The sequence below is a fragment of the Crocodylus porosus genome, unplaced genomic scaffold, assembly GCF_001723895.1.
Source record: "Crocodylus porosus isolate Cpor-Errol unplaced genomic scaffold, CroPor_comp1, whole genome shotgun sequence".
Lineage (NCBI taxonomy): Eukaryota > Metazoa > Chordata > Crocodylia > Crocodylidae > Crocodylus > Crocodylus porosus.
This window is the reverse complement of record NW_017728915.1, coordinates 21,357,808-21,374,286: the sequence shown is the minus strand read 5'-3', so window position 1 is coordinate 21,374,286 and position 16,479 is coordinate 21,357,808. Positions and strand designations below refer to the sequence as shown.

At 41.0% G+C, this 16,479-nt stretch overlaps 1 long non-coding RNA gene across 1 annotated transcript; it reads left to right on the top strand.

The window, feature by feature from the left end:
• The first annotated feature begins 221 nt into the window (after nt 1–221).
• On the top strand, nt 222–15,214 carry LOC109310792. Its single transcript, XR_002101319.1, has 3 exons — nt 222–359; nt 1,434–1,435; nt 15,203–15,214. It is a non-coding gene; the product is annotated as an uncharacterized LOC109310792 (long non-coding RNA).
• The last annotated feature ends 1,265 nt before the right edge of the window (nt 15,215–16,479 follow it).

Sequence of the window (16,479 nt, the reverse complement as noted above, 5' to 3'; positions counted from 1 at the left end):
AAGAGAAAACTGAGGGGAGATTTAATAGCAGCCTTCAACTACCTGAAGGGTGGTACAAAGAGGATGGAGCGAGACTGTTCTCAGTGGTGGCACATGACAGAACAATGGCCTCAAGTTGCAGCAAGGGACCTTTAGGTTATGTGTTAGGGAAAACTTCCTCACTAGTGTCAGGGTGACAATAATTTGGATTTTGGGGAGCACTGAATCTGCAGCTGAATACAAAGGCTTTTTTCTGTGTCTCAGCAAAAGCTGCTGGTCACAAGGCAGGATGATATGTTAAGACTAACCTTGAAAATGCTTAGGTAAGCAGTTTTCTAAACAAAGTCATAGTGTTAGAGCCCATTGTGTAAGAAGAACAAGTTGCAGCCCACCAGCTATCATCAGGAAATAAAGAAAAAGCAAGGCCTTGGAGATGGTGCTGAAGTCAGGAAAGAACCAGTGATTGACCGAGAGTACCCGAGCTCATGGCCTTACGCATGCGCACTTAGCAGAGAGACATGTAAATGAGGTGAATGCGTAAGCAATTGAATGCTAATGAAGTAAAGAGTAAACCGAGGCGGAGCTTGCAATGGGAGGAGAAATGGGTAGAACAGGAGGAAGGACAAAGGTGGAGTGAATGTTAATAAACCTGAACTAAAGTGTATAAATGTAGGAAAAAACTATTGTTTAGGACTGCTCCCCAGTTTGTTGTTTTTTTAGGAGCTAGTCCGAAGCTGTCTCTATTCTGAATAAAGCTGTTGCGAGCAATGTGTGCTGGTGTTTGCTCCCTGCTTGATCTGGCTAATGGATCCATGAGCAACCGGATCGTCATCTCCCTAGTCATTGGGCACTGCATGGAGTCGGGGTCTAACAACTAGGAGGGTAATAAAGCATTGAAACAGGTTGCCCAGAGTGGTGGTGGTCTCTCCATCCTTGGAGTTTTTTAACACCTGGGTAGACAAAGCCTTGGCTGGGATGATCTGGTTGTGGAAGGTCTGGGTTTAAGCAGGGGGTTGGACTGGATGACTTCCTGAGATCTCTTCCAATTCTAATTTTCTATTATTCTATCTATAGCCTTCTTTGCCCTTATTGTTTTCTTCCTCTCTTACTCCTCATTCACCTTGCTGCATGTATGAGCTCGCTCCCTGACACCACACTGTCAAGGCCAGGTTTTCCTACTAGTACAAACAAATGACAGCATAACAGAATGCAACCTCCAACTGCAACAGAAGCAGGGTGCATTTTCTAGATTAGCAGGAAACAAGGTCTCCTTGAAAGGTCTATCTTTTAAGGTTTGGGAAGGGATGGCTGGAAGGGATGGCCAGAAAGGATGGAAGGCATCAGCTGAGCTAGTAGTCAGGCCATGTCCAGGAAGCCACTGGCCCTGGCCATGGCTTACCAGCATGGGTCAATGATCAAGCCAAGATTAGGACTACATCCATGAGGCAGCTGAGGAGTCCGCCGTTGTTACACATGGCCATGGGGACTCCAGGACCCCCAGAGCGACCAGAAGGTCCCATTGAATTCTGACCATATCACCCTCAAGAATAAAAAAGCAGCTTATCCTGTGGCAGGTTCTCTTCAGCTGGGGGAAGGGGAGAGGGGGAAGGGAAGATGGATGGGAGGAGGAGATGGGGCAGGGGAAAGATACATATAGAATGTCTCTCAATCTGGCCAAGCAACATGTTGCTCCAACAGGATAATGCAGACTACATTCTCCTGCATAATATACATAAGACAGAAAGCTACAATAAGAAAAAAACAGCTTGTTGGGGAGATGAAATGAACAGAGGGAGATTGCTAAAATTGACTGCTATTTCATTTCTGTATGCACAGCACAGCCTCAGGTACAAACATAAGCCTCAAGAACACCATTTCAAGGCCTCTTCATTCTTTTTTTAATTTGTGGAGCAAGATCCTGAAACACTCAAGTCATCAGGGGTTGACCAAGCAGAAGGAACCCAGTCTCAGCCTGAGTTCATTTTCAATGTTCATTTTGGCAAGCTGACCCCCAATTTCAGTCGCCGGGACTCGTATTTCACACTACAGACCTATTAAGTGACCCAAAGCAAGTGATTTCACTTCTTTTTACCTCCATTCCTCCACCTCCATTCCTCCTCCCACCATTTGTCTTTCCTGTGCATAGAGCTTAAACTCCTTGGTCTCCTTCAAACTGTGCCTAGCTCTGTGGCATCCCATCTTGGACAGGGTCTCAAAGATACAGTTCACAGGCCTGATCTAGCCCACACAGGCCTATCATTAAGTCCAAGTCCAAGTGACAGGACTGACACACAATTTGAGGCATGTCCCGAACTGGGCTGCATGCAGGATGCACCAGCTCCACACATCGCAGGAACTGATGACTTTGATACACCTGCTCTAGGGTCTGGCTGCTAAAGATAGCCTTATTCACCCAACTAAGCTTAACTGAAAAACAGTACCCCTCCAACTCTGTCTTTTACATCATATTTACCATACATTTTTAATACTGGTAACAAGTTGACTAATTCTAGGCAGTTTACTATGTTGCCAGGGTGAACTACCTTCATAGTCAGTGCATAGTCACACTGAGTGCCTTGAATACAGGCTCACACACGATCTTTTTGTGTGGCAAAGCACCCCTCCACATAATTTCTATGTTAACTTCTTTGCTACAAAAAAAAATCCATCCTGCAGTAGCCGTTTTGGTGTTGGTATCCGTTTCCTATATACCACAAAGGAAACATTATCAATCTTTTGAAGGGAGACCCAATTTCCTTCAAATAATAAGTGTTCTTTCCACATTTAAAGAACGTAATGTCTTCTATTCATCATTCTGAAATTTTAAACAAAAAGCTATGGGAAGGATTGTTCATCTCGTCTGTAATTTTGAACTGACTTTAAAGAAAGAATCCAGAGGAATCCTGATTGCCATTTCATTCTTTTGCAATGGCACTGAAGGATCCCTGACAGAAAATACCCAGTGTTCCCTTGTCATTGTCAAAAATGGCAAGTATGAAGGTGGGCTTAAAAGATAAATAAGGTAGTGATGTTCAAATGGTCATTTCAACAAAGCTGGGAAAGCAATGCTGAGTTCTGTGCAGGAATGATTTTTCTGGCTTTGGGTTTAAGGCACCAGCCATCCAGTGAAATCTTAACATCTGGGGGAGATCTAATGCAGATAGCTCTTAATCCTTTAAGATTAAAGGATTAAGCCATTTGGCCAGAAACAGGAATTAGATTTAGCACCTGGGAAAAACAAAGCATTTAAAATCTTCTCACTTTGGGGTTGCTTTCCTTTACAGTCGCAGCTATATAGACCAAACAATGGGACTGTCATTGGCTGAAGAATGTCTCAAGGAAAGAGCCATCTTTAGTTTCTTGCTATGGACAGGAGAATAACAAAAGGTTGCACCAGTCTAATGCAGAATCCAGAAGGCCCGAAAAAGACACCACACTGAAGTATCACACAGACTTCAGATTGCCATCTTACAGGAGCTTCAACCAAAGGTACAGAAGAGAAGCAGACCCACTCATTACACCTATGAGGAAGGAAAACTTAGCATGAGAAAACAAGGTTAGTTTACTTTTGACAGAGGGATGATTAAAAGGAAACATCAGAACTTTCTTCAAGAAGGTAGAAAAAGGAGCATGGGCCAAGAGTGGGCCAAAGTGAACACGCAATGAAATCTTTTAGAAAATGACAAGGCCCATGGGGTAAATGAGAAAAACGCCACTTCTACTCTGCAGCAGGTGTTGCAGAAATTCTGGCAAGGAGATGAACTCTCCACAGCCCCAGAGAACTGTGCAACTGGCAGGTGCACAAATCACTTGGCCATGTCTCTTAAAGTTCTCTTAAACAATCTTCACATTTAAATTGATGCCACATCTCACTGTTTACCCACCAAATTGAACAAAGCTGTTCACGGCTTTATTCCGGAGAGTTCAAGACAAACCCTGGTTCAGCCCCGAGTTGGTCCACAACCATAATGGACAAAATATTCAGCAGTTGCTGAACCATCAAACCCAGAATAAAATGCAAAACAGAACCACAAAATCCAAGATACAACTAAACATATGTAAAAGGCTGCTACACAGGAGTGTGACAGAAATATAAGGCAAATGTTAGCCAGGAAGGTGAATAATCATCTTCCATCCCAAAATGTGGCTCTGTACATTTTCCCTGTGGAGTATGTAAGAAACTGTGTTTGCCAGCATGCTGTGCACATGTTGTCTTTGCCATTCAGGACCTATCTGCTTCATATTCGTTGTCCTTTCAGACAGTTCTCTGATGAACAAAGTGAGCAACAGGAAAGCAGAATTCCTGTAATACAACAGCTATTATTATGGATTTCACCGGTTTGTTTATTCACATGTTTAATTGGTTATGTTAATGGCATTTTAATCCACATTTCACTTGTATGTGGCTGATAACATTACACTTTTGTGTGGCTGCAGTGACATTTTCCCACCATTACTATCCATCATGAAGGAATCAGCACACCCAGTCAGTCCATTGCATTGCTCCCAGTATCGTAATGCTAACTCGCAATTTCCAGGGTCTTGTTTATCTAGGTGTAAATTAAGCTATGTTGTATAAAGTGATGAGGTCACTGCAGGGTCATGAGTGAGATAGCCCATTTTTAACTGGATAAAGCTGAGGAAATCCTTTGATGGGCTAACAGAGATTTCGGTCATTCTTAAGGTAGATACTTAACATTTTTTAAATTAAGATGCAAGATTGATAGGAACTGGAAAGCCAAACCACTATTGTCATCTTTGCAGAATGTGTATATAGTGTACCTTGAGTGGACTACTGAGAGAAGATACAAGCAACATGGCAGGCTTTATGTCAGGCATTCATGGTTTCAAACAAGCCCGTCATTCTAGAGGAAACTGCTTCATGGATAAGCAAACACCCAGCAATATCTCCTGAAGAAAAGTGGCAGTGATGTCACCTGTCCCTTGGACTATCAGTTCCTCTGAACTGGTCTTTATAGTCCAAGGCACAAATACAGTCCGAGAAGATATATAAAAACAAAAACAAGAGCCACATGTGCAGGTCTAGCTGCTTCTCCTTGGTGCCTGCCACCTTGCAACAAATTGCACTCCAAAAAATAAGGACCTTTTTCTAGATCTGCCCAAGCAAAGGTACATTTTGCAACAGGTGACAAGGAACATCTGAAGGCCAAGAGCAGCACCAAGGCTTGTTGATGTCCAGTTGATGTCCTCTGGGCAACTCCCTCCCCAGCCCTCCATAGCTGTCCTCATGGCAAGTGAGTGCCTTTTACAGTCTGACCTCTGAAGCCTGCCTTTTGCCTATTGGTGGTTTGTCCCAAACATGTCTCTTCCAGCCTCACTCTCCCTGCTCTCATGATTCCTTTATCCTTCCCTCACCTTCACCTTTCATGTTCCCAACATCCTTCCATGCCATCCTATTTGATGGTCCTCCTTTCCTTTCTCTCCTTTTCATTTACCCCCTCTTCCTCTTCATTTCTTCTCACCCCATCAGCTACCCTAAAATAATGACTTAAAGCAGAGGAAAAGGCAAAAAATAAATAAAATAAAATAAAGCCTGGGCTATCAAGTCATGTGCAGGCTTGCCTGCATCTTGCACACGCTCCAGCTGCCACTCTTGGAGAATTTGAGTCTTTTGTAAACAGCCCTTTGGGACCTGAACTACATTTCCCATGAATTTGAGCAGTGCCCAGAAGCATCCTGAATGTGGGATTTTTGGTATTTTCACAATACAGGTAATAAATAATGATACTCATGATCCTAGCAGGAACTATAGTGTTGAAGTGTTTTGCTCTAGGGAGTACCACTAGTTAAAATATGGGAATATTCTAAAGTAGCTTTTGCAACACACACTCCCTGTAACTGTCTGGAAGGTATTTCTGTGAACAGGCAAATTTTGCCCTCCACTCACACACAGAAATAATTCAAGAAACAGTCCCAGTACAAGCGTCCAAGGGTTTGGCTCCACACGCAGTGCATCCACATGCAGCCAGAACTGTGGGATTCCTGGTGGCTGGGGAGGACTATTCTATGCTGCAACCTGGGACCAATTGCATGGTGCTGGTCTAAAGCTTCTGTCCCCTGCCAAGTGCACACAGCTGCTATTCCAGTCTATAGCCTGCATTTGCATTCATGCTTCCTTTTCATCAGCTGTACCTGTAGATAGGCCTCCAGGCTGCCCTTTCTTCAGACTTCTCTGCCAGCCTAGGTAAAGCCACTTAAAGAACGTTAAGGCAATATAAAGTGAATATCTACCTGGATTCCCACCTCCTTATGCAGTTCTTATGGTGAGGTGTATCTGCTTCAGAAGACCTCGAGCCAACCCTCCAAAAGATTTCCACTCCAGTGGGGTGTTTTAGGGAGAATTAAGTGATGGTTGCGAGAGGTTTGCATTATTGTTTTGAAGTTATTTTAGGTGTCCCAGACTACAGGGAAGAGACAGGTTATGACACAAGATTTGAGGAGCTGCTTGGGCAAAGATAGACAAGATGGATGTTCAAGGTGGTGATGTCAAGATGAGAAGATGGTGAAACTGAACATTGGCTATTTGAGAAGCATAGTGAAAGAACTCAGCAATGGAGAGATGGCAGTAGAAGTAACTCCATGGATGATCTTGAAGACTAAGTGAAGAGGCTTTTATAGCGGATTCTGACAGGCTAGGAAGCCAGTGAAAATTTCCAAGAAGGAGCCAAGTACACAACTATTTCCAGATATTAGCAACAAGACAAGCTGATGCTTTGTGCACAAGAGTTTAGAATGTGGAAAATCAATTGTAAATCATGAGTTCGGGATTCTTTGAGATGAAGTGTAATCTGATTTACAATGTTACAAAAAGAAATTAAAGTTAATTCCAACATGATTGTGGGTATACCACAATTTAATATAACCATGCTGTGGCCTTTAAATCTCTCAATCACGATAAGCCAACAGTCATTACTTCTTTACGTTTCATATTTTATCTTAAAATATAAATTGGAAATATCATATAGCTGTGTTATTTACATTTCAGAATTAAGCTTCTTGCTTAACAACACAGCACTCTGTGGTGTAATACATTTATTGTGCAACTACCATACAGTCAGGGTGGTTTAAGGCACTCCACTTCACCTCATCATTTCTTTTTGCTTAAATATTATGCCACATACTGATTAATACCAGACCAATAAAATCATCTTAGCAATCTGGTTAGAGTCTTTTGTCTACCCAGATGGCCTGCAATGTTAATGTGTGACAATTTCAACAATGAACTAGGACTGTTTTATGGAACCAACATTTGTTCCACTGCTTTTTCTTTTTAGGCTCAGAATTTTGACACAGATGGTACAAATTACTCAAAAAACAGAAATGTTCATTTAGAAGGCTTAAATATGTGGTTTTACTCAGGCCATTCGAATCTTTTACATTTGCAATTCAGTAAATTTACTAACAACCCCTGCTGTAATTAAGGTCTATAAAAACGTTTCCCCTTTCCTGCTTGTTTTTTTTCCCCCCTGCTTCATATCTACAGTGTTTCATTATGCCTCCAAATTATTATTAATATTTATTCCAGTTCTGCAATGTTTTTAATTTTGTAGGACTTACACTGTTCAATCTTGCATCCAATTCTTCATACCTTTTTAATTATTGCAAAGAAAAAAAAGCATTTCATCTGTAACAGTATATTCATCTCTGCTAGAACCCACGTATTTCTAGAAATCAATGGTTGTTGGGCATCGAGCTGCAGAACATCTTTAAATAAAGAGCACATTACAAAGGCTGAGTACAGAATATCAAGGTAGGAAAGAGCAAGGCTAGTGCCATGAGGAAGTTAAGGCAGGGAAGGGAAAGCCAGCAGCTGCATTCTGTGCAAAGGGTAAAAAAGGGAATTGAGGGAGGACAGGTGCACTAGACCTTTGTCTGGGAAAGGTGAGGGGTTACTGCTGTGCTGTGATCACAGCAAGAGAAACAAATGTGCAAAATCCCAGGGGAGTAAAGGGGTGAATACATAACAACCCCACTAAAGAGCTCTGAGGCTGCACTAAAAGTAGAAATGTGTGACAGGAATTCTGTGCCTTAAATACAGCAGGTTAAAAGTGGGGGACACCAGGACAACCTCGGTGCTGAAACAGCACCTTACTAAGAAGAGCAGGTGATGTACTCCTGCAGTGTCCCCCTCAGCCAGAAGCAAGGCTCCTTTGTGCCCTGCTTTTGATAGCCAAAGATACCATAAGCACTCGCTGAAGTATCCTCCCAGATAACATCCTCTTTCTACAGAACAAATCTAAGCTATTGCTGAGTGCAGAGTGGCTGCTCCAGGGCACTGCACCCTACCAGCATCAAACAAATTGCTTGGTGAAGCAAAGACAGAAGAATAGGCTGATATTCAGAGGTCCAATTAGTCTCAAATATTTAGATACAGAAAAGTTTATAATGGAAATAATAGCGGAAGATATATGCTATAGCAGGCAGGGGGGAAGAGGCAGCCAAAGCATTAAAAAGAGAAGACTGAATTTTAAATCACTGTTAGCAGTTCTGAATGTTTGCATCCTCCATGAATTAGTCGTGGCATCAATGGCAATAAGACGCACTACTGTGCAGGGTTATCCTTGTCTGTCCTTTGAATCCACCTGTTGTCTCTCATTTTATATTCAGATCACAAGTTCTCCAGAGAAAACTGTAGTATATACAAGACAATTGCAACAAGGTAGGGGCCTCAAGGTGCCACATTACACTAGGCGGACAGCAAGGCATTGCAACAGCAAACCAAAACAGATGGGCAGCAATTTAACCAGTTGTAAAGGTATAGGCAAGCCTAGATCACCTCAAGAGCAGCCTAACACCCACCAACATGCCTGCCTCTGCACCTTTGTTTGGTCCTATTACCACTGAAGGAATACAATGAAGCTAACTTCTGGATTTAAGGTAGCAACTACGCTGAAACCGACTTGTTCACTTCAATGGAACTGGCGTAAAGCAGTTTCTGTTAAACTCATATAACAGCCCTTCTGGCTGTCCTTCCAAACCTAGGACTTAAAGGAGGTGTTTAATCAGAGGCATTTTATTCCATCCAAATTCGTATCATTGCACTGGTCATATCAGTAGAGAAATATCATGCACTTTCAAAGCACTGCAGTTGCACACAGCAGCAAGGTATGGTTATTTCAGCACCCACCACTTATTTACTTGAACACTTATCGCCATTATTAATTATATGATTGTAACAGTTTGTTCTTTCAGTTCTCACCTGATGTTCTGGTTTCTATCTTATTATGCTCCTGTGTTAAAGTTTGGTTTTAATGTTATTCAAACAATTTAAATAAAGTCAAATAATAAAAGCCCACACAAAAGCATAGCTGTCCTTTGCTAATCCTTCCAGAAAGTACAATATATGTGTGTATGATGCTTCAATTCATTATGATATTCTATTAGAGCTGCCAACAGAAAGTGCATTTTGAGTTTTTAAATGTGGTTCCCATTAGAATCAATCACTTCATGCAATTAAGCCAATAGTCTCACCATTTTTGCTGTTATGAGCTAAACCATCCTAAATATATTGACAGCTGTCTCCTATAAGATGACACAAATTAGGTTGAGAGGGCATAAGCCTAAATGTCACCAGTGGGAGGATATCAGTTATTCTTTCAGAAATCTACCTAATTTTCATACCCCATAAGGCATTCAGTAGACTTTCTTTGCATTGGCAGCATGCAGTAATCAATGTTTTGCATATTACAATCAATAACATGCTTAAATGTTTAAGTTTTGCATTCTTTTGCAATAAATATTGATATATTACAAACTATGTAAAACTGTTCATTGGACTTTTTGTTTGCAGTATGTACTGTATCATTCAGCAAATAAGTGAGCTAAATATTGTTTGTTACAAAACAGATGTCAAATGAAATTATGCCATATGTGCTATTAAACATTTTTTTTTACAGTGAAAACCAAGATTTAGTTTCAGAAGTGAATGTATTTAGCTTTTCAAGGATTTGAAGCATGAAAGCAACATCTTTGAAATATTTTTTAAACCTGCTGTGCATCATGTAATCCAGTTTTGTAAGCTAAACTAAGTGTTTTCTTTTAAAGTAGGAGTCTTCAAAATAAATAAATATATTTTAAAAATTAGTTATTTCAGTAATACTCATCCACAGGTCCAATATCTAAGGGGGAGAATAAAACAGATAATAGGTTCCTAGAGCTTTTGTCCTCTCACTTGGACTTCAGCATTCCTACAGCACATCATACATTTAATAGAAAAGACATTAGACTGAATTTGGAAAAAAAAAAGCTTTACCTTTACATTTGAAAAATTAAATTCTCTTTGTGGCTGTATTAAATGTTACTGTAGTTATTTTACGCTGGATTCTGGTATATTATGTATGCAAAATTCACAAAAAAGTTAACCACTGTAAACACAGACTGCCTTGTAAGACAGACATAAAACAGGAATACAAAACCACCATCAGGTTTCCCCCATGTATGAGAAATGCATGAATCCTAAGTTTCAATCATTGTATTGCCCTATTCAAGAAGCTTAAAGACAAGCATGTAAAGCAGAGTGATCTATATCTCCAGACTCTGAAAGTGTGAACTCTGCAACAGAATGAGCAGAATGCAAGAAACATGTTGCTAAGAGCCACACAGTAAAACAAAATCTGGATGCCACAAGAATAGTGACATTGGCATCAGAGGCAAAGACACTTACACCCACAAAAGGAAATAAAATGCGTTGGGAAAACTAGAGGAAAAGAAGCAGATGCAGCAGCAGCTGCAGGAGGAAGAAACCCAAAGTGAAGATCTTTAACCTCCATGTGTGGGTCCTTTTCTCCTAATTATCAAAGGTCGGAAAAATCAGGGAAGGCAAGGGACAGTGATCAGAGACAAACAACTAAATGCAGTTCTGTGCTGTTCAGGAAAAAATCAAGAATTTTCAGTACAAAATACCTGAACCGCATCTAGGCCACAGTAGGCAGTTAAGTATGATACAGAGGGATTTGTCTTGTAGATACCTTTCTGCTCGATATCAAAATTTGCTAAACACGGGGAGCAGGTGCTTTCCATGACACTTAGCCACCCAATGTCCAAGTTGCTGAGTGTAAAGGATTTGGACTGAAGTGAAATACTCTTTTCTAAACTTTCAGCCGCCAGCCTGGCAGGATGGGCGCCTACTCAGTGGATACATGTACTGGTCTGAGACTGAATGTGGTTGAATCTTTGGCCTTGGTTAACATCCCAGGAATCAGTAAGAAAGTGTAAAAGGCAAAAATGTTTAGAGGCTTGAAAAGCATGACTTATGTGGAAGGGCTAAAAAAATGAAAATTATTTAGTATGGAGATGAGAAGACAATGAATTTAATAACTGTTTTCATGCATTTGAAGGATACTTATAAACACAATGGAGACAGACCATTCTCTGTGGTTACAGGGGACAGGACTAAGAGCAATGGCCTCAAAATAAAGCAGAGAAAATTTAGGCCGAAGATTAGGAAGCATTGGATCAAGCTACCTCCATCCTTGGATGTCTTTAAGAACAGGCTAGACAGACACTGGACTGGGATGGTTTAGCCAGGGATGACTGACTTCCTGAGGTCCTGTCCAGCCCTACTTTCCTATAAGCCTAAAATCACTTGATTCTGATATCAAAGGTCCCAAAGTGCCGGTGCCAGAGATTTGGGCAAAGCTTTTTACTTCATCTACTCCCCCTTCAAACTCAGGCCATGGTGCCTACCAATAGATAGCCTCCTCAGCTCCATCTGAGCAATCCTGCCTCTGCAGGACTGGATGTGACTTTCATCGGTAGATGGAGTGAATGCAATATGAGCCTAGCCTCTCTGGATCTCAGTGTGACAAAAAGAAGCAGCAGAGCAGGCATTTGCCAAGGATGAGAGCACTCACAGAGGAAGTTAATTGGAAATAACTATTTCAGATTAACTTCCTGTGTAGACAAGCCCTTAGTTTGTGAAACAGCTAGTTACAGAAGAGAAAACATGCACACCTTTGTAGAAATCCTGGACTCCAGGGTTGTTGCTTTTTTCTTTTCCACAAATACGCACAAGCTTGTTTAGTTCTGTTTCTACCATAGTGTAAAAAAAAAAATTAAATAACCTAAAGCCAAGATGCCTAATACAGGAAAATACCATGTAATTGGGGTAATGGATTCTTTGCAAATGCTTCAGAGTTCATAGCTGGAAAGGTGAGGGTCAATCCAACAACCTGGGTTTAAATACAGCTCTGATTGCAAAAGATTTTCCCTTTCCATATTGTCTGTTATACTAGAAATGGCTAGATCCTTCTACATGTTAAAAGAGGTTTCACAATATTTTCCTTTTAAAACTAAATGCAGTGTGGTCAACTGAAGCTGGATTCCATCTGATAAATTGTGTTTCAGAGAAATCCCAGGCTGGAAGGGGGGAGGGAGGGAAGAAGGAGGGGAGTTCCAGCAGAGGAAAACAAAGACAATGATTCCAAAAGTCAAATCTCAAAATGTTAATCAGATTCAGAAACATAAAACATGACAATTTAATGGTGTTTGGTTAAAACTAGAAAATTTTAAACTTCTAAGTACCTTCCATTGAATTCTAATACTTTTTTAATTATTAGAAATAAAATGCTTACAATTTTCAGTGAAAATTAGACTTGGTAATTTATATTTCTTGTTTATACAGTACAATTTGCTGATGAAAAATGTGCTAAACTTATTGATTCATGACCATAATTGTTTAATTATTTATCATTGCAGAATTATATTAGCATTTATAATAATGCAGATGTGCACAAAGGCTAAGAAGTCATATACAGCTTTTGTTTTGTGTTTGCTATGCTGAAATTAGGTTGATACAGGTTATGTGTACATACTGCATTTTGTAAGTGTTGCAGTTTTGTGTGTCTGTTTTATTGGAGTTATAGTGGGTCTAACCAATAGCTGCAATAATGAAAACGCTCTGATAGCTAATAAAATATATGAAGCCAAAGCTAACAGCATCTCATAAGAAGTCTCTTCTGAGATTGATTCTTTGTTACCATGATGTGCATTAAATTCAGCACAACACATGTACAGCTGTTTGGTTCATACCACCCACATTAAAGAAACACAGCTTGTGTGTACTATACAGGGGAAACCAACAAGAGCTGAACGCCACGAATAATTGCAATAAGTTAAAGGGAAGCTGAAATCTTCTACGAGGCACTGGCTGAAGAATGTAAAACTTTTTATGTGAGAAAATGCATTCATTTAATTGTACTCTTTATTTTAAGAGATCAGAAACACTGGAAGAGAATGACAGATACCTCACTTCAGTCTCTCCTCCCTTCTGTGTGTGAAACCTATTCCCACAAGGACCTACAATAAGACTGACATGCATCCCTTTCCCGAAAGCCGCTAAAACAGCTTTGCTATGGGCTTCACATGGAATTTGTAACAGTGGGTGCAGCTTTCTGGATTCATCCTCTTGAAGGATTGATAGTCAAGGTTTCCCTTGCCCTTCCTCTTCTGTGCTCTTTTCACCTAACACTATTTACCCGTGCTACCTTTCATAATTAGAGTCCGTATCAAAGCAGTTGTAACACCACTTAAGCAGCTTTTCTTAGGAATCAAATCTAAATGAAAAGGCAAAGTATAAAAATGCCCCATCTTCTGCTATGCATAACTGATTTGCTCTGCATTTTATCCTCAGGGAGGTGCAGATTCCAAAAGACAGAAAAGAAGGACCATTCATAAAAGCAGCATCACACAAACAGAGAAAAGAGCTGCACATGTATTTTTAAATCTACATAAGTTTAACATCTCTCCAAGCAGCTGCATGGCTATGCACTGGCCATTTCAACTGGATTGTTTATCACTATTCACAGAAGTGAGTATTTAACCTAGTAACTCCTGCATCACATCATACATCTTTCTGAAAGACACCATGGGCTAAGTGGGCAAGGTATTTGTTTCTTTTGTTAGATTAATGTTAGTGACAGAATAACACACTCATTAAATGGTAATAATGATTATACAGTGTGGCGTAATAACATTCTTCCAACATACTGTACAAAGGAGTCTTCGATTTCATTAATTAATAAAATTTATTAAAGAATACAAGACAATCGAAGAAAACACATTTTTGTTAAGTAGCTTCTCAGATGCCGATCATTGGCTCATTAACTTTAAACCTATCAACCTGTTACTGTAATGCTATTTATGCCATATAGAATAATGAGCAACAATAGGGGAGCACAACATAGCTCACAAAGAAAGGCAATCATCTCTTATCCCTCCACATACAGTATGCACAAAACCCCATGATTAGGCTGCAAGACCTTTAGGAAGACAAACACAGAAAGAGACCCACAACAGAATAAATGGTAAGCCTTACACACACTAAAATGCTGAGGAAGGGAAAAGAGATACCAATAGGAATATACTATTACTTACATTGTGAGCAACATTTATAGCACTGCTCAGTCCTCATACAGTGCTGCATACAGTGGTTTTAAAGCACTATACATATAAACTTATTAATCCTCACAACACCCCTGAGAGATATTGTGGGCCAAGCATTCTCATTTAACAGATGAATACAGACAGAGGAAAGTGTCTTGCCTAAGGCCACAGAGAAAATCAGTGTCAGAGCTAGGATCAAAACTCAAGGGCCCATGGCTCCTAGCACCATGCTCATTCCACTGTCACACACTGCCTCCCTGAGTACCCGCTGTAAGACTTGGTTCCCAGTTCTGCTTAACCAAAGCCAAATCACAGACTAACAAGAGAATTAAAATGAAGTGAAGCCCAATGAATGAAAGCTCCCAGAGGACTGCCCTCAACACTAAGTTACAGTCACACTCTTTTGTTTCCTCGCTTCTCCTGGTTCCTTGAATCTTTCTGCACCATACAGGTTTAACAGGCAGCTTGGAGAGTGGTCCCGCGACAGACTGGCCTTAGCCCAGTGGCTAGGGCACTCTCCTAGGAGGCAGGTGAACTGGATTTTAATCATCTCAGGCTGAGGAAAACCTAGAAGCAAGATCCATCACTACCCAGGGGAATGAATGCTGTAGCCACCAGACTATCATGCAGAAGGTGATTGTTATCATCTCCCCATTTGAAGAGACGCTACCATGCTCTGTGCTCAGCTCCGTGCTGTGGGGCACGGTAAGCATCTTCTGAGCACGCCTATCACATGGGGCCTCTCAGGGGACTTAAGCCTGAGCACGCACAATTTATTAATCCTACACAAGGGAGACAAGTCACAGGATGCTCAACTCAGCCAAGATGGTGGCAGGTCTGGCCTTCGGGGTAGCAGAACACTTGGTGCTTACTTACATTTTCTAGTGAAAACTTACTGGAATCAACTGACTCTCAGGGCATATAAACAGGCAAGTTTGTGTGGCCCATTCATTTGGACTTAGGCATCTAAATCATGCCTATGCTGGATTTTAGGTGTCTCAGTGCTCTTGTGGATCTCACACCAATTTCTTCTGTGTGTCCACTCCACATTTTGCATATGGGAATATGGCCCTTCCCTATCACAGGATTATTAGGCCAGGCCTCTCTTGGTCTGCTGTCTGGTACCATGTAAACCAGTCGAGCCTGTTCCCTGGTCAGGTTGTCAGCAACTAAAACAGTGCCCCTACCTGGGCTAGCTTGGGGGAAGAGGGTATGTGGACACCCAGCAGGACTAAAAATAAGACCTGTCAAAGGGCAGATGAGCTTCCTGCGAGCCAACAGCCATCTATACCTGAAGAGGAGATGGGTACCACCAGATCCCTTTGCCCGAAGAATCACCAGTGATGCAAAACAATTCAACTAACCTCATGCAGACTGGAGGAAGGTTGTTACAGCATCTAAAGTGCCTCAACAGTCGCAGTGGCCTTGGGACTAACTTGACTATCACATAGGAGTGCTCTGACTATACATCAAGTAAAGACTGGGAAAGCGTTTAGTTTCATAGTTTCATAGTTTCTAGGGTCGGAATGAACTTTCTTCATCTCAATAGCATAAGGAATCCTTTCCCTATAAATTCCAAACCACTATTATAGTGATATTGGCAGTAATGTTTTAGAAACCTGTTTCACTATGTTGGAAACAAGTTTTATCCTGGTAAGCAAAGAATCAAGGTGGGTAAGAACACCCTTTCCATGATGTTTGTCTGTTTGAAGTTTGACACACTTGAGATGTTCAGGGAACCCTTTTCCAATGAAGTTTCATGCAACACATCTCCCCTTTCTGCCTTTTACACTCTCCAGATGTAAAGGTAAAGGAAGTCTTGGGCCTATCTCACATTTTGGGCACAAGGAAGATTCCTGAATTTTTTGCTGACTCCTCCACTGATGCTCTGCATGACCCTGAGCAAGTTGCTTGTATGTCACAAAAGGAACTGCTCAGTGCTGAGCACTTCTGAAAATCTGGTTGTTAATTATGCACCTAAATAGGAGATGAGATCTTGCAAACCTTCACCATCCGCCGTAAAGCTGGCAAGTCAGTCAGCAACACAGAAGTCCTTGACTTCAGAAAAGCCGACTTTGACAAGCTCAAGAGGCTAGT